Consider the following 23,594-nt stretch of genomic DNA (forward strand, 5'->3'; position numbering starts at 1 on the left):
CCTCTCTCAAACTAGAGCAGGACCACCTCCGTTCCAGAAGCAACTCAAGACCTTCCTTTTCACTTCCGCTTTTACTCTTCCTCTCCCCTGCTGATGTCCTGACCGCTCCATGCACTGGCCACCTGGCCACCCTGTGAACTCAGGGCCAGGCTCCTGCATGTTGAGTTACCCTTGCACTGCCTCCGGGCTCCCCCTGCACTTGTGGTCTGTATCTGCAACCCTACAGCCCCTTATCTCTGCACTTATGGGCCACTCTCTGGCTGCACTTATTGAGTCACCTGCACTTCTCCCCCAAGCCCCCATGGCACTTCTCCCCTTCCACTTCCCGGCACTTGCGCGATCTGAATGACACAAGGCCCAGTAAAATCGTTGTTTTGTCCTCCCTCTGTTTCCCTCTCCCTGTCTTGTTGCACCTAGAAACACTTGTGTTCAGGCATGTTATAAATGGTATAGCATATCATATCAAATCAGATCATATTGTACACACAGCATAGAATGGCTGCAGTCCAGTACGTACCCAGTTTACCCCACTCAAAACTCTCTAATATGCCAATGGCAATTGTTGGCAATTTGTGACTGACCACCAATCAGCCAAAAGTAAAGGTGGGACTTGTTCTTAATGATGAAAATAAGCACATTGTTGGTACACTGAAGGGCGAACACAGTAGGGGTCTTCATAGGAGGGTTGTTTTGTTTTTGTATCATGGTGCGGTTACTTGGGTCACAGGGCCTCATCGATCTCTGGTACCGTATGGTATTAGACATATAGATGCTGACTTAAGACACAGATTTCATAAGACTCAGGAGTGCCACAATCATCGCTCTCAAGTCCATGGGGTTCTCACGCCACCTCCTTTTGGCTACACTCCTGCAAATACATAATTCATGCCCTTTCAATGCGCTCCTCGCTGCCCCCCACTGTGGCAATATGTCATGTGCATTCACTGTGTGGCACAAATAACCAATCTGACCATGTGAGCTGTTATTACTTCACAGCTGGTACCCGCTACTTGGCACCACCTTGGCATTTATTCTTGAAGTGAAACATACTTTAGCTTTTATATTTTTCTCTTTTTCTCATCGAACTCGAAGACAATAGTGTTTGGGGCTCCCATACTTCTGTTTCACTTAGTTTCATCAGGTTGCCACATAATTTGCCTCTTTGGAGGGAGAGAGGGAGATAGTTGTGGTTGTCAATGAGATACTTGAGTGCTTGCTTATAAATAGACAATCCTTAGTTATTCTGACCCTATGTGCTCAATCATAGAGTATCTTTTGGTTATTTGTGATTTTACCGACGGAAAATTGAGAGTGGTACATTTCATCGCGACCAAAATATCATAAAAATATTAACTGTTTTTTTTATTTCTTTTATTTGGGTGGGTCTCCCTCAATCCCCCTGATTTTCTATCCTTATAATGCCATCAACCCAAGTCCGATCCATTATAACCCCTTACACCCCTACCCTATATACATTTATTTAATACTTTCGGTATTTTTTGGATTTATGGTTTTCGGTGAAATGTACCACTCTGAATTATTTTTGGTAAATTGACTGGGTTCCACTCTTTTGTATGCAAATTGCCTGCCCAGATATATCTTCTGCTTTTTGGCACTCAGGATAGCTACCCCCTTCCAGTTATGAAAATACTGGCCTTACCCTCCTACATGTCAGCGATATACATATTACACAGCCACGGTAGTGGTCGTGTAGTTATGGTTAAATTGCTAATCCCATAGGAAGAGCACTTGTTGGGCGGCTTATAACTTCTCTCTCCCTGGACGAATCCTTGCCAAACTTTGCAAAAGACGTATATGGCACACTCTGAATTTGTTCGAAAAGTTTGGTGAGGTTTGGTCCAGGGGGAGCAAAGTTATAGGGGGGTCTCAACATTTCTTTTTCTCCCATAGACTGAATGGGGAAAAAACTTTGCTCACGCCTACAGCCCAAACCGCTGGACAGATTTTCACCAAATGTGTGCCATGAGCAGCAGCTTGGTCCCGAAAGCGTACTTTTGTAAATTTGGTGAAAATCCGTCAAGTAGTTTTTAAAAAAATGTCCAAGAAGTAGGTCACAAAAAATTTGTGATATCTATGTCCGGTCCGCGGACACAATTCCCTGTTCACTCCGCGGACAGTGTCCTGATTGGCTAATCGGCTTGCGTCATGTCCGCGGACATGCGACATGTTCGCTGATTGGATGGCGAGGAGTGTGAAGTGCATAAGATTTTTGGAAACACCCGCCATCTTGGATTCGTGGACTTTGCCGCTGTCTGCAGACATCGCGCTAAAAACATATGAAAAAACACAGCATTCCACTTGTCAAATTTATCAAATAATCTCTGGGGAGGTGAGGGGTGATGAGGATGGGATGGGATATGGCTGCCAGAAGCAAATAAAATGGGTTTTTTTTGCCACGAAAGTCCGCGAACGGTCCTGATGTTCGTGAACAGTCCTGTGAAAGTTTGCGAACAACTTAGCATTACAGGGTTGGTGAAATGCAGTTCTTGGATGGCTTATAACTTTGGAGCCACTTAATGTAGCTGCATTAAATTTTGCATGTATATTCCTGGGCTGATTCCGAGTGAGTATACAAAGTTTGGTTCTGTCATGATGGGGCAAAATTTGAGGGGGGTCCCAAAATGATGTAAAGGCTTATAAATGAGGTGCCATTTGACAAATCCTCACTTAATTTGGGAAACTGATAATACATTTAGATATGAATGTTTTTCCAAAGTTTGGTAGGATTTTGTGAAGAGGGGGCAAAATTAGAGGGGCGGTCCCAAAATAATGGAAAGGCTTATAAATGAGGTGCCATTTGACAAATCTACACTTCATTTGGCAAACTGATAATAGATCAAGATATACATGTTTTTGCGAAGTTTGGTGGGATTCTGTCGAGAGGGAGCAAAATTAGAGTGGGGGTCCCAAAATATTGTAAAGGCTCATAAATGTGGTGCCATTTGACAAATCTACACAAAGATTTGCAAAAAGATTATAGATCTAGATTTAGATGTTTTCGTAAAGTCTGAATGGATTTTGTCAAGGTGGGGCTAGGTTATATGACGATTGTATATACATTTGCAATCTCAAATACAATTGATAGCGAATTGGTCTTTGGTTGACAGTGTTTTTATTTTGATAAAGGTAATTTGGGTGATGCTTGGTGGTGACTAGTAACACTCAGACTGCCGAGTGTGTCACAATTTATGAAGAACATAATTTTCAAGTCACCTTCTAGCGCACCTAAAGTTAAAGCTAACTATAGGTAAAATGAAGTTCCAAAAATCATGTTTGTTGTATCATGAGGCTTTTTTATTCCAAAAATGATCCTCCAAAAAATGTTCTTAAATAGTACTGCCCTTTACACGTGTTTCACCAAATCTGTTGGCTCATCAGGAGGGATTTATAACAGAAAATTCAATTCAAATTCATTGATTAGATATAAACATGCCTAATGATTAAATATTTGCATTCATCTAGAGAGCTTGGTCCATGTTTAGATTACAAATTAGTTTGAAATTGGAGTGGTCTTGGTAACATGTGTGTTTGGGGTTTCCCCTGTGCTGTTTTACCCCAATAGGAGTTTCTTTAAAGTCTTTTGATTGAGACTTAAGAGCTTCTGAAAATCGTCTTCTTTCCTTGTTTCTGTATATGACGATTGTATGTGCATACATTTTACACTTTTGAAAAAATAAAACATGGGTGGATTTCCAGCAAACCTGCATAAGGAGCATTGGCAAGGACCTACAAGCATGGTTTTGCAAATTTGCCAGTGTTTTATTATTTGACAAGTGTCATAATGTAGCTACAAAAAATAGCAGTATACCTTTAGTGACTGAGGGGTAGCCTGTGGCAATGGGCAGTGGCCAGATTGACCGGGTCATGGAATAAGGTCATGATCTGGACAATCTGGCTACTGGCCATGACCACAAGGGACAAAACATAGGATTAAAGTGGCCCTGTCCACCTGGGACCGGCTTTGTGGTAAAGTTATTCGAAATTAGGATAGATTTGAAAGGGAAGAAACATTTGCTTGTGGTAGTATGGTCATAGGGCCCCTCTTCGCCAACCTAGGGTGCTAATGGCCTTCATCCCCCATTTCAGGGGCTGGAATGGGGGGATAATGGTCCAGAGACGTCGTTATCCACCCTCGCTTCGCTTGGGCTGATAACTTGGGCTGCTGGGCCGGTTTCCACCGTTCCAGTCCCTGGAACAGAGGATGAACGCCACAATATTCCCATTAGCATAACACAAAATGCAAATGGAAATGTTGAAAAATCTTATTTAGTCTATGTACTTAACTGAGAAATATAAAGTAGATGGAGTCTATACATTTTTTTTTTTAGTTCTATTTTTTAACTGTGAAAGGTGGTTCCTAAAGGAATATGTCGTTTGTTGTTTTTGGATGTATTTTTTTGGGCAGGAGAGCTGAGAACGAAAGGTGGGGAGGGAAATGAGCGAAGAGCAACCAAACACTAATATGGAGGGGTAGGTGGACAAGGGAAAATGTTGCTCATGTGTTATTTCTAAGTTAGGGGGCACTGTTTCTCATGCTCCTTGATTACTGCAGTGGTGGTGGCTCTTGGGGAGGAGGGATGGCATTAGCTGATGCCATTTTAAGATAAATAGCAGTTTTGCTAAAAGTATGTACTGTGTACTAGATTGTTAATGGATAATGGCCCTCATTCCGAGTTTGGTGGTAGTCATGGCGCTATTTGCACCACGACTGCCACCAATAACGGTACCATGTCCGGTTTGGTGCAATGGGGACTTACAGGTCTAGTCAGACCTTGGCGGGACCGGTAAGTACCCATTCAACAAACCATTCCCCATTCCCATTTGAGCCCCCATAGGGCTCAATTGGAATGAGGAGAGCGCAAATAACGGGCTGACGTATGCCAAGCTCGTTATTTGCGCCCAGATCCCTTAACGGGTCCCATGCATAATGCCAGGTCAGACCAGGCGTTAAGGAAGGGACTCGCTAAGGGACCTCGTAGTAGGGCGGTAAGGGATTACCGGCACCGGTCTCCTTACCGGTGCCCGGTATCGCTTACCGCCTTACTTGGAATGAGGGACAATGAGTAGGAATAAGTGTTGGAGCTGTGCAAGGGAAATTATGAAGTTGGAAGTTCCTAGATCAGTAGAAAATGCAGTTTTGAATTGTCCACCAAGCAGAGATCTTATCGTGAAGTGCGGACGGGTTCTCAGACACGTCATCATGCCATGCGCCAGCATATGGTCATTTGGCACTGTCCGGATGGTCCGCTATGAAGTCAGATGTTCGTAGATGTCTACGGATGCATAACTAGTTGAAATAGTTGCAAGAAGTGTATAGAAGTGTTAAAAATTATTCCAGATGGTGGGAAATGGCAGAGTTTTAAGGTGAAACTGTGGAAATTGGACACAGATATTGCTATATCGGGTAAGTATGATATCAGTAAGTTGGAGGAAAATAGCATGTACTGGTAAAAACCTATGAAATTCTATGAAAAAACTTGGTTAAAGGGACGTTATGGTTAAATTGCACTAATAAAAACCTTTGACATTCATTGAAAAAAACTTTGTTAAAGGGACATTATGGTTAAGTTGGACTTATAAAAACCTGTGAAATTCAAAGAAAAATCTTTGTTAAACGGACGTTATGGTTCCAAGTAAAACCGAAAAACCCCTGAAATTCGCCAGTTATGATAAGCTAAGCAACCATAACTCACGTCACCACCGTGCACTGCTAAGACTAACACCCAGGACATCAAAGATGACATCACAAATGTCATTGATGACATCACTGATGACATCAGACGATAAATACATTTTGATGAAAAGTCTCTACAAGGAGTTGTGTTTATATTGTTGATAACAAGATGTCAGGAGTGATCGGGAGACCTATCATGAACTACTTAATCTATTAAAGAACATACTCATCTAATATCATTGTATTGGAGTGTTGTTGTTAATACAGAAACCTAATCATATATAAACATAGGCAATCACTGCAGCATCCACCATAGAAGTACACTATTTATAATATTGTAATTTTGGATAGTACAAAAATAAATGCTCACTTATCAGAGTTTTGAGTAATGTTAAACATGTAATAACAAGCTAACAATTCAAGACTTACAGCACTTGTGCTGGTACAAACATACATATGAAGCACCACAATGCATACAAATCAGAGGCGCATACAGGGAAACTAAAGTAAGGAAGAAAGAAACTGCATCATCAGAAAATGTTAATGACATTAAAGGTTATCTTCATGTATACAAATGAATTGTGTCTTTGAGGCCTGTTCATTTCCCCATGTATGTGCACCATGAGCTGAGACCAAACCCTAAGGAAAGTACTTAAAGAACATATGACAAGGTTAACATCTAAATATATAGCACCTTTTAAAATGTTATTATTCTGACTTCCAGTGAACAAAAACACCTGGCCTATATATATCAAGGAACAAAAACAAGTCGCCCAGATATGTGATGTCATCAGTGATGTCATCAATGACATTTGTGATGTCATCTTTGATGTCCTGGGTGTTAGTCTTAGCAGTGCACGGTGGTGGCGCGAGTTATGGTTGCTTAGCTTACCATAACTGGCAAATTTGTGGGGTTTTTCAGTTTTACTTGGAACCATAACATCCGTTTAACAAAGTTTTTTCTTTGAATACATATATATATATATATGTTGTGTCATACTGTCCCTGTTCCTGTTATATGTTCCCACTCTTATAACTTCATGAACTGGTCTGACTTATTCAGTCCCACATTACACTTTCGTAAAGGAGCAATCTCCCTAGAACTGCCTCCGCTCTCTGCTCTTGTTGTACTGCATTTATCTTCGAGTTGACAGTGTCACTGTTCTTCTATAAATCAAACACAAATACTGAAGGCATCCAGGATTCAATCTCATTTCTCTAAGATTCCAAACACTAGCTGCGGGATCTTGAAAAATGCAGAACATGTTATTTTAGATGCTCTATCTCATCTCTCTCCCCCCGTCGTTCCTCTCTGTCTCACCCTCTGTTACCTCCCCTCTGAATTTCACGATCTCTCTCTCTCTCTCTCTCTCTCTCTCTCTGTCTCTCTCTCTCTCTTTCTCTCTCTCTCTTTTCACAGTCCCTCATTTATCTAACTGGATGAATTTAAGGTGATTGACAATTCACAACTTTTTTAATGTTTCGATTTATATTGATTTCGGTCTATGGTTCACCAATGTTAGTACTAGCGTAGGTTTGGCGTGACAAGACCGATACAAAATTTACTTTGAGTTATAGATTTCTTTGTTCAATAGCAGAAACGTAGAGTGTGATTTCAAATGAAGCATGAAATCAATGAGGCGTGGTTCATCCTTCCATAGTGCTCTGTAACATTATTGACAAAGCACAAGAATCAAGCCAGTGGATATACAAGCAAGTACACTGAAATGAGCACAATCCCACCAGCGGAGTCGGGAACGTATTGCATTCCATGTTAGAATTTTTAGAGTATGGGTTTAAATTTGTGATGCTTTTCAGTCTCCTGCTTGTTCTATTATTGAACTGCCACATTTGGAAATAACAAATCCTCTTTCCTGCCATTTTTAGGATTTAACCAGCCTATGAATGTATTTCTAAATCATTCAGACTTGTTCAGTTGACCAGGATTTTTTCACTCGAGAGATTCCCTTCTCCCGAGTGTGTCCAATTCACTGGCACTGATCCAGATATATTTGGGGATGATTGTGATCGCTCTCCAATTTGTGATTTGGCATTGGGTTCTTAGCAGTCTTTTTTGGAAATTAGTATTTGCTTCACATTATGCACTTTATTTGTGTTTATAATTGTATGTCATATATTTACTCTTATTCATGTATGAGCTCTAGCTTATTTAATAATCATTTTTATGTTTCTAATCTAATAAAGAAATCTATTTAAATAATACTGTTGTGATTCATGTACAGTGATCTGAAGGGTTGATTGAGGGTCCGTTCCCGACTCCGCTGGTGGGATTGTGCTCCTTTCAGTGTACTTGCTTGTATATCCGCTGGCTTGATTCTTGTGCTTTGTTGCTAGTTGCTTCCCCTCCTGCCAGTGACGTAGGGGGTACCCATCTACTATATTGCTGTAACATTATTGGCCACAAACGGTGGGTGCACAGCGAGCCATTTCCTTTAATGTGAGAACAGGCTGAAGTAGAAATGCAGCATGCTGAGGACTACATAGTAGTGGAAGCATGATGTTGGCACATCGTCAGAGTACAGGCCATGGATGTGCTACTAAGCATTACGGCAAGATAACACCTCTCAAGAAGAGCCAAGAAATGTTTCCATCAGCACAACATAGTGATCATTAGACGCCTACATTTGAGACCTCGACAAATGTGCAGATTGCACATTCACCCTCATGAAATTGGAGTGCAGTGTGGAGAATATTAGGTTGAACAATAGAAGAAGGACAGTAATCAGGCAATATCGTTATTTTTCCTAAATCTGCCATACATGTCAGAGTACATCCTCCTCTTCCTCATCAGAATCATCACCATCATCATCACAGCCACCGACTGCATACATATCATTAACATCACTATGAATATCATCATTATCATCACCATACTCCTCCTCCACCTCCTCTTCCTCCTCATCATCATCATCAGATCCAATTACTGCACACATATCATTAACATCACTATGAATATCATCATCACCAACCTCCTCTTACTCCTCCTCCTCATCATCCACATCATCATCATCATCATCACATCATCATCATCAACATCAGGATCATCAGCATTGCCATCATCGCCTCCATCATCATCATCATCATCATCATCATCATCATCAGCACCATCCCCGCCATCATTATCATCATCATTATCAAAAACATCATCAGCGTCATCACCATCATCTTCCCCGCCATCTTCACCAACCTCTTCCTCCACCTCCTCTTCCTCCTCCTCCTCCTCCTCATCATCATCATCATCATGATCGTCATCACCATTATCATCATAAAACTGCACTAATGCACCTTTGAACACAGAGTAACCTAAGAAAAAATGCTGGCCCATCAATTATTCAGTAAGTGTGAAAACATGTAATTATCTACCTGACTTCAAAGATCCTGTACAATATACAATGGGCCTCATTAGGAGATTTGGGGTAAAAACTAATCCTTACCAGCATGGCGGCAATACCACGTCTGAGTAGCTCTGACGCCGCTAACAGCGGCCGATTATGAGAATGTGTTCATGCGTGTACCGGCATGCTGGTAATGTCCGTACCAGCATGCCGCTAACAGCCCCCAAACCCCTGTTAGCGGCATCATGTAATGCGCTGACACCTCCTCCGCCTCTGTCCACCCCTAAATAATGGACACCGGCAATACCTGGTCCGGCAATACCAGGCCCAGCAATACCGGAACCGGAAGAAACGTCATTGCGACGGAACGTGAAATGCAACAGCAGCCATCTTGAAAAACACAATCCATTGCAATCCTCCACAAACAGGACCTGGACCCCCAAAACACCACATACATCTCTACCAGAATGCCAAAAGCTATCAAGAAAGGTGCCGCCCATCAACGCAAGGTGCATTTTTCTGAAGACGAACTGAACATGTTGGCGGACACATTGGTCGAGAATGCTGATGTGGTTTTTGCTGCAGACCTCAGGCGACCCGCACAAATTAGGAAAAAGGAGATGTCGGAGGAAGTGGCCAGGAAGGTCAGTGCGGTCGGCACCACCACCCGCTCGGTAAGAGACGTGAAGAAGCGGTGGGATGACCTACGACTCTGTGTGAGGAATATACTGTCCGCCAATCAGAGCCAGGGGCTAGCAACAGGCGGTGGCGCCCACTCCCCCATCAAGCTCAGCAGATGGGAGGAGACATGTGCCAGTACCATCAGCATGGAGGGTATCAAGGGAATCGGAGATGTGGGGCCTCATTACGACCCAGGCGGTAAGTAACCGCCTGGGTCGTACCCTTACCACCATGGTGTAAACTACGTTTACACCATGGTGGATGGCGGATTTACCGCCCCATTCCAAAGTGAGTGGGGCGGTAAATCCCCATTTCCCATTTACCCTTCCCCATTCCCATTTTTGCCCCACAGGGCATAATGGGAGTGGGGAAGGCGCTAATTACGCCACCGTAAATTACGGTGGCGTAATTAGCACCATCGTCCCTTAGCGCCATGGATTTTAACGCCTGCAAAAAGCAGGCGTTAAACTCACCATGGCGCAAAGGGACCTCGGAATCAGGCGTTAAGGGTCGGCGCCGTTTACGGCGCCGTTAACCCCTTAACGCCTGACTCGTAATGAGGCCCGTGGAGTGTGGAGTACAGGCATCGGCAGATGGAGGTGAGTGTCCACACAAACCATAGAAAATCAAAGCATGATTTTGGCCAACTAATGTGATAGGGAATAAGGGAATGCATTAGCCATCGCACACACACGGACACATCTCATATGCCTAAATAACCCCCCATATAGCAAGTACCCTGTATGCCACAGCTCCAAGATAGCAATACATCACATGGGAACAAGTGCACCAACACCAATGTATGCATGATGTACGTACAACCATCACTGATGCCGTTCCTCTCTCGGTCCCCCACAGGCACAGATACCGACAGCGATGGCCAGGATACTGCGGCACAGGCCAGGACATCGGCAAAAAAGGCCAGGGTCAGGGATGACGGCACCAGGCCATTGACATCGAAGGCCACTACCAAGCACTAACTGCCAATCTAAGCAACACCAATAGAACATGCCAAGGCACAGGAGCAGGAAACAACAGGTGGAAACCCACAAGAAGGAACACAGGACGTATCCACTGATCCTGAGGCAGTGGCAGATGGGACCCAGTCAGCCACAAACAGCTCCATCGGGGAGGCAGCTACCTCAGCACCCCAGAGTGGAGACAAGGGAGAGGGCCAGGTCGAGTAATGCTTACATGAGGAGGGCAACCTGTCCAGGGATGGTGCATGCACAGCAAGCCCCGAGCAAACCCCCCAGCACACCCCACAGAGCACCCCAGATAGCACTTCTCAGCACCAGTCAGGAGGACAGTCGATCCAAGAGGCCTGGAGCCCCCCAGAGGACAGCCCTGCATTGGGCCCCTCGGCAGATGCCCCGTCCACATCCACAGCCATTAAGGACATAGAGGGACGCATGGCCCGAAATGGAGGGGCGGCAGCAGGAGCTCACAGACCTTGTCAAGCAATATGTTGCGGATGGTGCCTTGACAAAGCAGGAGGCACATGACAACACTGCGGCCATGACAAGGGCCATGGAGAGGAATACAAAGCTGATATGCGAGGGGCTATCAGCAGTCACCCAGGTCCTGGCCAGGATTGCACAGACCTTGGAGGTGCAGCGTCCTACACCAACAGTGGAACATGCAAGCACAGCGTCATCTTCCTGCACACCTGCAAGCTCAAGCCAAACGAGCCCGGTGAGAAGAACAGCACGCACCACACGGCGCTCAGATAAGCAGCCCCTGGAGGCCAAGAGAGGCTGCCAGTAGCAGGGGCAGCCTACATGTGCTGACTCTAATCGCATAGAATGACAAACATTGCACATCATGTGTGGGGTGTTGTGGGGGGAGTGGAGAAGGGGTGTGCGGTGGTGTTGTGGGGGGAGGGTGTGTGTGGGGGTGTTGTTGGGGATGATGGGGCAGGGGGCAGTGGAGGGCCAATACACTATGCTTGAATATACTGTTTAATACAACCATTGTGTGGAAAAAAGATATCTCAAATGGACATTGGTTATTTGGCATGTGCTCATTCGATGCATTGCAGTGTACATTGTCCAACTACCACCACACCCTGTGTCCACATGCACAAGGTCCCAGTGCCCAGAGTACAGCCACCATTCCACCCTCTGCATCCCTGTGGAGCTGTGCCTTCAACAGGCCAATGGTCTGCTCGATCACAACACGGGTACGGGAATGAGCCCGATTGTAGTCCTCTTCATGCCTGTCCTGCGGATTCCCGACAGGGGTGAGGAGCCGCGGTTTCAGGGTATAACCAGCATCACCCGCATGGCAGCACAATAGAGTATGAGTGGGGGTATCTCCTCCATGACATCTGTACTAAGCCTGTGCATTGTTTATGTTGGTACACAGGATATCACTGTTGTTAGTCATTGGCTACACATATGCGCAACTATCTGGCCTGTTCACTACTTGGCGACAACATGGTGTAGGGCATGTATGACATACAGGACTGAGGGGCCTTGATATCGGACTCACCACCAACCAAATGGAGTGAGAGGGACCATGACGTGGTCACATGTAAGGGTTGTGTGGCAGGTGATGTCACAATATTCAGGTCATACAATGTTTGTAGCTTTAGGATGATGTGTACCATGTCACATGTACGTTGCACTCTCATGCTTGCAGCACTTTGATGATGCCATGCACATGTCCCATGACAGATGCACACATTTTGTTGTGCCACTATGTGTTTGGTGTAATGCTCCACAGGTTTAGGTAGCGTTCCCCTAATGATGCAGGGTGTCCACTTGCATGCTGGTACTCATGTACTGGTGATGGCTAGCACTGCAATTGCACTCATATGAGTGATGTTGACTACTTTGTAGGTGTGTTTACATGCAGTGGTGGCACAAGTTTGTTTTTCATTTTGCATATGCCAGTTCACTTTGACATGTTACCATGCAGCGCTACTGTGGAGGAGGGCCAGTGACAATCAGTGGATTCCCTGGTTGGAATGTATTCATGCGCACTCATGGATGCATTATCGGTGTGGTGCTTTGATGCGGTCATGTATATTACTCTTACTCAATGCATGTTGCTGTATTGTGTTGCAGGGGGAACGGTCTGATGATGTGCAGTGGACATGTTGAGGGGTGTGGGCTGCTTGCAAATCTGACATATTGGCATTGTTGTGCCGCAAGGGTGAGTGGGTTGACATTTTCAGTGTCATGTTCAGTTCGGGATGTTTAGGGAAGAGTGTTTTGCAGTATAGGCAGTGTCCAGTCACCATCCCATTCTCACCCAGATGGAGTATACATCTCAACCCCCCATACACTGCCATGGGCCTGCGTGCAGACTCACCCAGCAGCCAGGCATGTTATGCAGCATGTCGCTCCATGTGGTGGGGTAGCGAGTAGTTCCACAGCACCTTGACATCATGAGTTCATCCGGAATATCATACACAGCAATGTGTGATGAAATTGCTGGAGCCACATGCCATCTGCACTTTCATGGGGTGGTATGGCTTACGAATGCGGTACACCACCTCCATGGCATGAGGGGCCACCAATTCCAAATGGGTGCGGTCAAGGGCACCGATACGATGTGACATGCCTGCCAGTGCATGGAAACCAATTTTGTTGTCATTCACCTCCTGGGCAGTGCGTGCTAGGGATATGTAGTTCCTTGCGTGCTTCAGGAGGGCATCCAGCACTTGGTTCAGCTTGCGTGTTATACAGGATTGTGATATGCCATGCAGCTGCCACACTGTGTGCTGGTAGGTGCCTGTGGCCAGGAAATGGAGCACAGTTACTAACTTCAGTAGAGGGGGGATGGCGGTGCAGATTTCAATCAGGCTGACTATGTCATTGTGTATCATGTCCACAATGGAGGTGATGGTGTCCCAGTCCTGGCGGTACTGGGTGTGGATCTGCATAGGGGTTAGGTTGTAAGGACGGGCCCTGAGGTGAGGAATTGGTGGATGCCTACATGCAACCTGTGGCTGCACTGGTGGAACTTGCTTGGCCTGTCTCACCCTCCTTCTCCTCCTGCATCTCCTCTTATGTGCCGGTTATAGTTGTTGGTCATGGAGTGGCAATGCAGGCATGTCCTCCAGCCACAAATTCGCAACAGCAAGTGGGATCATTTTGGTGTAGGAAAGGGTGTGCTGTGTGGGTGTGCTCCTTTTGTGCTGGGCTAGGCTCCACTGCCTCCACCTGTGCTGGTTGTGTGCACCTGTGGCAGTTGGGAACACCGCAGTTTGCTTTCAACGTGTGCTCCGCGATGCCAGTGATGCCGGCATCACAGTGTCTGTAATTACCGCCTTCTTGATGCCGGTAGGTGCATGTCCGCGTGACTTGTAATGTCTTCCTGTTAGCGGCATCCCGGTATTGCCGGCCAGAAGCGGCACGTGCCCGAACACATGCCGGTACGGAGGGGCACGGGCTCAGCGGTGGCGATGATACCGGGATGTCTACTCATGATAGGCCGGACCGGTAAATGGTGCTGGTATTCCCTTACAAGCATTGTTTTTCGATTACCGCAAATCTCGTAATGAGGCCCAACATCACAAACACAAACACAACTTCCTAAATGAAGCTCAGTCATTAAAACATTTGCAATAAATCATTCCGTAAACATTGTAAGATATCATTGCACCAGTACAGTACAGAAGATCGCAGTCGCAAAACCGAACATAACCCTGCATAACTGGCTAAAGCATTGCTCCTTTCAATAAATTTCTATCATTCACAAAATATTTGTTCCTATTAATATCCCAAACTGTGTAGGATTTGGCCATAGGGACACTCAGGTCCACCATCAGAATATGAAGACCATCATATTCCATATACTAATCACTACCTGAAGAGGATAAAGAAACGTCTTGTAATGCATAGAGCACCAAGCACATTAAAACAGAGGGTGCATAGCATTTTCTATGGAATCACCAAGTCAAGAGCAACATTGCCCCGGCGGGTTCTTCACATTCACAGAAACCTCAGAAAAAGTAATAGCGTTGAATCAAAATCTGGTTATTAACCATCTTCCTTGACTAGTTCTCAACCAATCCAAATAGGCGTTATTGCTACAATCTAAGCTTATAAAAGGTAGATATGCTCTATCCAATGCCTTTGTCAGTACCCGCTTTCCCAACTGTCACCCAGAAGCTGTTTGCATTCTGAGCTTTCACACTCGATCTAAAAACTTTTTCATTTCTATTTCATAAACGGATGTCTTTATATTTCAATATCAGGAGGAACTCCCTTGCACCTCCACGGATAAGAGATCTGTCATGACACAATTAGTTAAAACCGTTTTGTAGTTAGATCTCACCAAGACACCAAGAAAAAAGTGATGTTTGTTAAGTTTGTAAATTAGACTTTCATTTGTTTATTTCGTTATACAGAAGTTTCTGCTGAAATTGATGTTCTTACATCTAAGAGATATTTGTGAAATGTATGTTTGGACTAAATTCTGTATGATCAATGCCTGTTTTGAAATGCTGCAAGCTCAGAGAGCTGTGACCAACACTTTTGCCTAATAGACTTTAAACATTGGCAATGTGGTATTTCCTCAAATTCTGGGGAAATCTCAAAAAACTACCATTCACCCGGTTCATCTGTATGGCTATTTTTTTTATATTGGCAGTCGATGTGTTAAAATCAGTAATTCCCACTGCAAAATAGCATTAAACTTGAATTCCATGCAACTCATTGTTTCTATTATAGGCTATAAAATGCATGTAAATTAATTGACATCCCTGCTCTTTCATAAATTCTGAATATTTTTCAATTAATTTTCAAGTGTAATTGATTTACTGGCCATCCAAATTGTGTCTTCCACATATGCCAACACTGGAACAGGTCTGCTACAAAATGCCTGAGCCTAGTTTTCACACTGTGACTCTCCAGCCCATTCTGGTATAGGTTAAATAGAAGGGGTGCCTTGATGCACTTACTTTTGATCGGAAACATGTGTGTTCTCTGCAGTGTCCTACACACATTGTTTCATTAGGTTATTCTTTCATGATCATGTCAAAAGTTTGTTCTGCATCCATTAATAACAAAGTGGTCAAATCATACCTTTGTTATATCCACATTGTTAAATGCTATTGATAGATTAAAGAACATGGTGACAATAATCCTCTTTAGATTGTATGATACTTACCAAAAGCTCTAAAGGTTGAGATACTGTTCCCTCATGCCCATAGAAGTACAAAAACCCAGTTTACTATCTAAACAAATGTTATTAGTGTCCACTCAGTCCTATAATTTTAACAATAATATGTTTGCCAAGAATAACAATGACAGATCCATGACATCTCTTTGCAGGTTGGGATTGTCGAAGCCCATCTATCCGGGCGTGCCTTTTCCCATTGTTATGCAATGCCTTTATTGTGCCTGCTTTCCCTCCTCTACCTATTCCCGTACGAAGGACTTCCCTTTTGTTCTAACACCCATCGCCCATGTCTTGTGCAGTGCTTACACCTGCATCTTACTGTCTCACACTGGGTCCATACCCATTCTTTCTCACTCTGTTCTATCAGCCTATTTTTGTAATAGCGAACCTTGCCCACACCCCAAGTCTCATCCTTGTCCTTTCCTTACCTTCTGTATCCTGTCTCTGTCACTTCCTGGTCTTCTGGTCTTCTGAAAAAGGCTCAAGTTTGCACATGTAATGATTTTGACATGTAATGATTTTGACATGTTTTGGGGAAAGGCAGCCTGTTGGGAGTCGGTGGGCAGAGCATCAATGATATCTAGCTGAGTAATATGAGTCTATAACATTTGGTGTCTTCCCGCCAAGCTTTTTAAAAAGAGTCATTATAGAAGATGCCCACCAGTTGCTAGTTAAGTTGCAATAAAGGTAGTGCCTACAATTCAGGAAACATTCTGCACAGTTCAGGGCATTCCATTGTGGTCCATTGCCTTCCGAGCATGCAATTCATCGATCGTTCATGCAATGTACACAAGCCGGATGGAGCCTGCTCAGCCATGTAAACCTTCAATTATTAACAACCGATCCATTGCAATACAGGTTTTACCAGGTAGACCAGAGGTATGCAATCTGCGGCTCTCCTGATGTTTAGGACTAAGACTGCCATGATCCCGCCACAGTACCTATGATGGCCGGGACAGATGGGAGATGTAGACACTGACATCTGGGGAACCAAAGGTTACATAGCCATGAGTTAGATCATACATTTTGTTATAATGTGTGTCTCCCATCCATTCCCTTTAATTCCCCTGGTATGGTGATATTAGTGTGGAATGCAGTAATGTTACTGTGGATGGAGTGTTGTGATCTAAATGTCTGTTCCATGGGGGGTAGTTGAAGAAGGAGAGCTGGCTGGCAATGATGTGCCCGTGTTTCTGCTGTACTACTTACCAATAAACCCATAGTAAATTACCTGCTGGCTCAGGTGTGTTGATGAACAATACCACTTTGTTACACTGGCAACGAGGATGGGATCCTGTCGTGGAGGGGACAGCAGTTGAACAGGACACCACCCTCCAAGTACCCACGTCCTGCGTAGCAGCCAGCTGTGCAGCTCTGGAGGTCCGGACCGGAGTTGCAGCCCAGCAGGCCGGGTGGTGCTGGAGGAAAGTGGCTCCTTTACCGTCGCAGCTGGGGCCCTGGATGGTGTAGGGCTCTTACCACTGTGGGGAGAGAGGTGTTGGTCCAACGGCAGTGCAGTAATGTTCTACTGCCTGCGCCTTGCCTGTTTTGCGGGGGGGTCGAGGAACGTCCCTCCCAGGAAGGGTTGGGATCAGCAGAACTGTGTGTTTGCCCTACCGTGGCTTGTGGCCAGGTGGTCCAGTCATCTGGGCAAGGAATTGTGCTGTTCTCCATTGAGACGCCCCGCCCCCACTTCCCAGAGTAGGAGGGGGTCGAGCACAGTGGCGGAGATGGATAGCCAGTGACAGTTTTGCCCTACGGTGTGGCTGGTGGCCAGGAGGTCCAGTGACCAGGGCGAGGAAGAGTGCCCAGATCGTGTTGCAAATCGTGGTGCATGCATTCCCAGCGCACACTTTGGTCATGCATCTGCAATGTTGCCGGAGGGGCGCCCGCGTCGCAGTTGGAACTGGCGTGAACATAAACGGACGCCTGTGTAACACATCTGATTGCCCAATTGGGAGATGTCCGAGAAGTGTACTTGGTGGAGGTGGCGGTGAAATGATGACATCTGCACGCCATGAAAAGGGCTGGAACGCATGGCAACAAGGGAATGCGTAGCGTGTGGTTGCCTGCTGAGAATGCTCATGTTGTTTTTATCGCTCGCACAGAACTTTCGGAGTGTGGAAGGAGAGCGTCAACTGCTCTGAAGGGACCAATCGTGGATTGATGTGAGGAAGACCACGATAGAGGATTTCCATACAGAAATATCATATGGACGCTGTGTCAAGCACCGGGAGCTCTTACAGGACAGTGTTCACACATCAGCGTGGACAGCGTTTTTGTTCCTCAAGCAGGAAGATGGCTTGTTTCTAGGTTCCTTGAGTATAAGAAAAGTGTTGTCGGAGCCTAGAAGGAGAGGCGCATGGCAGAGCGTAGCGTGGGGGACAATTTAATGTCGCCGGGTCTGTGCCATTGATTTGAGGCCGGTGATTGCAGTGTCTTGTGTGTGTGTTGTGGCCTCTTTGTGTTGGTCCTGTTTTTGGTGTCGGCCCGGTGTGGGAGTGTGTGTATGTTTATATAGTGGCCCGTTTTTGTTCTTCTAAGTGAACAATTACTGTTCTTCAAAGTGAATAATTTATGCAAATTATTATTATGCATTGTTTGATTTGTATTAACGTGGTTTCTTCCAGGTTTGGGTTGGACTGGGCTGTTGGAGGTTCTTTCTACACCGTTGCGGTTTTGGGGACTCGTCGGTGGACTTGCCGACTTCTACAGACTGGGACCTGATTGGAATTGTTATTTTTTTGTGTTTCCTTTTCCCAGCTACACTTCATGTCACTTTCCGCATTTCGTTTTTTTTCTTCCAAGATACTGTTGTTCAGCTGAACACTCGTCAGTTGTTTTGCATTGTATTTATTCATTGCTATGTTGTGTCTTGTTGTGTTGTGGCGTGGTTGTGGAAGCGTGTGCGCGTGTTTAGGGTGCGTCTGCGCATGTCAGTAGTGTTTATTCCTTCCAATGTGGTAGCCTAGTTGTTCTGGGGGTCTCATATTTAGGTGGTAGTTGCCTCGAGGGAGGTAATGGCCGGTGTGACCATCGTGGTAGCCTAGTGGTGCTGGGGGTCCCAAATTTAGGTGGTGTGCCGTAATGATAATAATTGTTTGGTTTGACCAGTATGGTAGCCTGGTTGTTCTGGGGGATCCCACATTAAAGTGGTAGCGTGCCGCCAATTGCAGTTTTCTTGGCTGGGACTAGGGGTTCCGTGGGGCTTGCAGGTGTGTTGTTTGTGGCTGGGGCTAGGGGTCCCATGGTGTGTAGAGGATTACTATGTTTGGCTGGGACTTGGGGTCCCGTGGTGCATATAGGAGTATTGTGCATGGCAGGGACTAGGGGTCCCGCGGTGTTATGGTGTGGTGCGTAGGGAGCACTGTATTGCGGTCTATAGGATATAGGATCCTTTTGGGGATTGTAGGCACCGTATTTCACAGGATCTATAGTTATGGAGTACTTTCGAGTTTGGTTAAGGTTAGAGATAATGTGTTCTCTGTGTTTAGAGAGTTTCGGGACTGATGTGATAGCTGTGCTTGTTGTTGCTCTTTTGAGTTGGGTTAGGGGCTGGGTGTTGCAGCCCTGGTGCCTTGTGGTGCAGACCAGGGTGGAAGGATGTAGGTGCACTGAAGTATTTTGATTGTTAGGTAGTGTAACCTTTTTGGGAAAGATGGGGTGTGGAAGGCCCTAGGTTTCAAGGGGCAGCTTGGAACAGGTGGAGTTCTTGGTTTTTTGTTTTTGTTCCTAGAGATGTATTTCCTGTTCAGTTGAGGGGAGGTGTAGCCCTTAAAACATGTCTGTGGTTTCCTCTTTGTGAGATTTTGTGAGTGAACGGAGTGGAGTTATGGGGCTTAAGGTGTTGTTGGCTGGTTTTGAGTTCCAATTGTGATGGTGCCGTTGAGCATGGTATGGTTCCATTTACTGAGTGTTTTTTGGGGTTTTATTAGTGTAGAGCAAAGTTTCAGTGTGCTTTTACGGGTTGTGTAGAGTGATTATGCTCAATTGGTGGCCGAGGTGTGTGAATGGGCTCCATTTGGACTGTTTCCTGGGGTTGGGTCTCGTGTTCATTTGAGCTTGGGTGTTGCTGGGGCAGGTACGTGGTGGCCACACGTATTTGTAGCGGTATAGTGTAGGATGGTACTTAGCGTGTTGGAATGTACTAAGAGTGTACTAATGGTTGCAGTTTTCCTGTTATCGGAAATGAAGGGAGGGAGAGGTGTTATAATGTGTGTCTCCCCTCCATTCCCTTTACTTCCCCTGGTGTGGTGATGTTAATGTGGAATGCAGTGTTGTCACTGAGGATGGAGTGTTGTGATCTGAATGTCTGTTCCATGGAGGGCAGTTGAAGAAGTAGAGCTGGCTGGCAAGGACGTGCCGGTGTTTCTGCTGTACTACTTACTAATAAACCCATAGTAATTTACCTGCTGGCTCAGGTGTGTTGATGAAAAATAGCACTTTGTTACACATTTGTTCAAAATGATACAACCAATGTGAACGTGTCACTGAGTTGCCCAGTTATTCGCTACAGTTCCATTCTTTAACCATTTTGACCCAAAAAACATCCTTAAATTACGCATGACACAGGCCTTACTGAGAGATGTCCATGGCTCTACCAAAGTGTCTGATTCAGCCATTACTAAACTATATTGATATTCGGGACTTTAATTTATCTTACTTATCTGGGTAGCCTGGGTAGCTTCAAGAGGATGGACTAGTTTCTGCTGTGCTTTCCAACACCTTGTGTCAAACTAGCTGTTTCATTTCCCATGTCTTCAATGATTTAGTTGCTAAAGATAACCTCTTTCAAAGTCTCAAATGTTTCAGATTGCCAAAGAATGGCAGTAATTGACCCCTCAGATCCTAAACATATGAACAGACTAATATATGCAGAAACAGCACCTGGCTTCAAGAGCACTCGAGGAAAGACATCACTGTATGCATATGTGAAACTTAAATGTGGTTTTAGGGGTTGGCACCAAACTGTGTAATAGGCATCCAAATACTGACATAAAACAGGATGTACATTTGTGCGACAGGGATGCCCAACTCAGATGTGTTGGACATGATTGAACACTTCGAAGTTATGGACTCACATTTACAAATCCATGAAGTATAATACGAGTCATCAACCTACTCGTTTATTTTAATGAATATGTCAGCCATTATCCACAATAGTTTCTAATTGTATGTCCATGTATGAGGGCAACAGCTTATTCAGATGTGGAGGAGCAATATTAATTTCATATAATATACACAGATTCTAGCCTGGCAAATACATCTCATTAAGTAAACTTGGCACTGTCACAAAGTTCTTAGGTACCCTTGCCAATCCTTAAATTGCTATAATGCTATAATGTTGTTCTTGTCAGTATCACCTTCGATAAACATAATCTTTGATTCAGAGTATTTACATTTTGGTCACTTAAATTATGAAAATGTCAAACTATCTCTGTGTCTATCTTCTTAATACCATCGATCTCCAACATCTACAGCCGCATCTTGATTAAGGAGATGTACAGCACCAATGACTCTTTCCCCAGTTGCTTAAGTTGGGTCTAGATCTTATTCATTCTTCCTATTGTTTACTATAAATACTCTATTATCTTCTTAATTCAACAGGTACACGGTACAAATGGGATCCTGTCTGCAATTCACTAACATCCCAATGCAATTTGAAGGGCACAAGCTGAACAAAGTTGAAAGTGGACAATGTCAATCGCACCATTGAGTTTCTTTGGGATATGATAAGTCCGGCTCATGTTCTAGGTTGGACAAAGACAAAGGTGGAACTAGAAATGAAATGGACAAATACCCAAACAGAAATAATCCCAAAGAGCAAGAGAGTAACTACCTATAATCTGAGAAGCAGGAGTACGAAAAAGTTGACTAAATCAACAATATTGTTGCGTGCCTCCACCCTGTATAAATGTATGCAGTTACACAAATCCATATGATCATAGCTTCCAAAGGCTTCCAGAGACTGGTATCTGACATTAAATATGGATGCCCGACTCATTCTAAAAGCGATTGGCTTCTTATCGTTGGAAGCCATTGGAGTCCCCGGCAACTTGCTCATCATCACATGTTTTTCACATTTCCGGATCAACGATGGGAAACTCATGCCAACTGACCTTATTTTGTTCAAGCTGTCCTTCAATAACCTAGTGGTGGTCATAATCCGAGGAATTCCTCAGACACTTCACAGTTTGGGAATCCGAAACCTTTTTGACCAACCTGGGTGCAATTTTTTCATCTTGGCTTATCGCACCTCAAGAGCCATGTCAATCTTTTTAACTTCACTGTTGAGCAGCTACCAGTGGGTCCTTCTGGCACCAACATCTCCTTTCTGGACCGCGATTAAACGAAGTTTGGTCCAGAGGCTATTGCCAATCATCCTCTCTCTTTGAGTCTTCAATGCCATTTTCTGTGCTCTAACTATCACGTCTTACTCCTGGGTGCTGCTTCAAAACTCGACTGTCCATGCGGTGAACTTAGAGTTCTGCTTATTTCTCTTCCCATCGTACTCAGCGTTCCTGGTTATTGGGACCATGTATTCATTCCGCGACTTTTTCTTCATTGGGCTTATGATATTGTCCAGCCTCTGCATTGTGGTGGTACTCTATCGCCACAGCCAGCAGGTGAGATCCATCCGGAGCCCTCATCAGAAGATTAAGAACTCTGCAGAATCCAGAGCTGCCAAGTCTGTGCTCATGTTGGTTTCCACTTATGTGTTTTTCTTTGGGTTGGACAATGGCATGTGGCTTTATACCCTCTGTGCTGACGCTAGCGCCGACGCTGTTCTCTCTGATGCACGAGTCTTCTTTGGGTCGTGTTATTCTGCACTAAGTCCCATTGTGATCATTACCACCAACAAAAAAGTGCAATTAATACTCAGATCGCTGGGTTCAAAGGAATGTCAAGAGGACCCAGAAACCACTGTGACATGCATCACTGTGTAAGGGGCTATGGGTGTATGCAACATGAAGAGTATGGTTTTATGGACATATGAAATATTGAATTGTGTACACATTCTGTAGCCAAACATGGAGTCAGAACATTTGCATAATAACCACGTGACAATACTTGTGAGGCAATGAAGACCTGGGGACAAGTAGTACCAGCTAATACAATACTACCAGACCAAGGTACTGTTCAAGCAAAGTGAATGCTATTAAAAAGGGCAGAAGATCATTACCAACCACTACCCCCCGCCCCATGTCCTTATCACCACTAGCTCAATACTACTTTTAGGAATTGTTTGGGGGTATATCAGGTCTGTCAAGGAATGCACATCAGTTTACCAAGAAAAAAAAAACAAAATACAAAACTAAAGTTCGAAACCAAGAGAAAAGAAAAGGAAAATCACAGAATATGATGTTTCTATTTCCATGGGTCCCTCCTACCTTATCTTCTCTCGCCTCTTCTACTGCTCCTCCCTACTCTTTGGACTACCTACCTCTCATCTTGCTCCCCTCAAATCTATCTACCACTCAGCTACCCGTACCCTCTGTCTCCTTGCCCCGCATTACTCCATTTCCTCTTTGCTATCCCCTCTTGGCTGGCTTCCCTTTCACTCCCAACTTAAATTTAATTTCCTCTGTCTAGTCTTTAAATCTCTCCATGACCCGGCTCCCCCTTATCTCTGCTCTCTCCTCTCTTTCTATCATCCCTCCCGCTCTCTCCGTTCAGCCGACCACTTCCTTCTCACCGTTCCCCCTTCCCCATGTGCCTCCTCCCGT

The sequence above is a fragment of the Ambystoma mexicanum genome, chromosome 13 (genome assembly GCF_040938575.1).
Source record: "Ambystoma mexicanum isolate Mex_15411 chromosome 13, UKY_AmexF1_1, whole genome shotgun sequence".
Classification (NCBI taxonomy): domain Eukaryota; kingdom Metazoa; phylum Chordata; class Amphibia; order Caudata; family Ambystomatidae; genus Ambystoma; species Ambystoma mexicanum.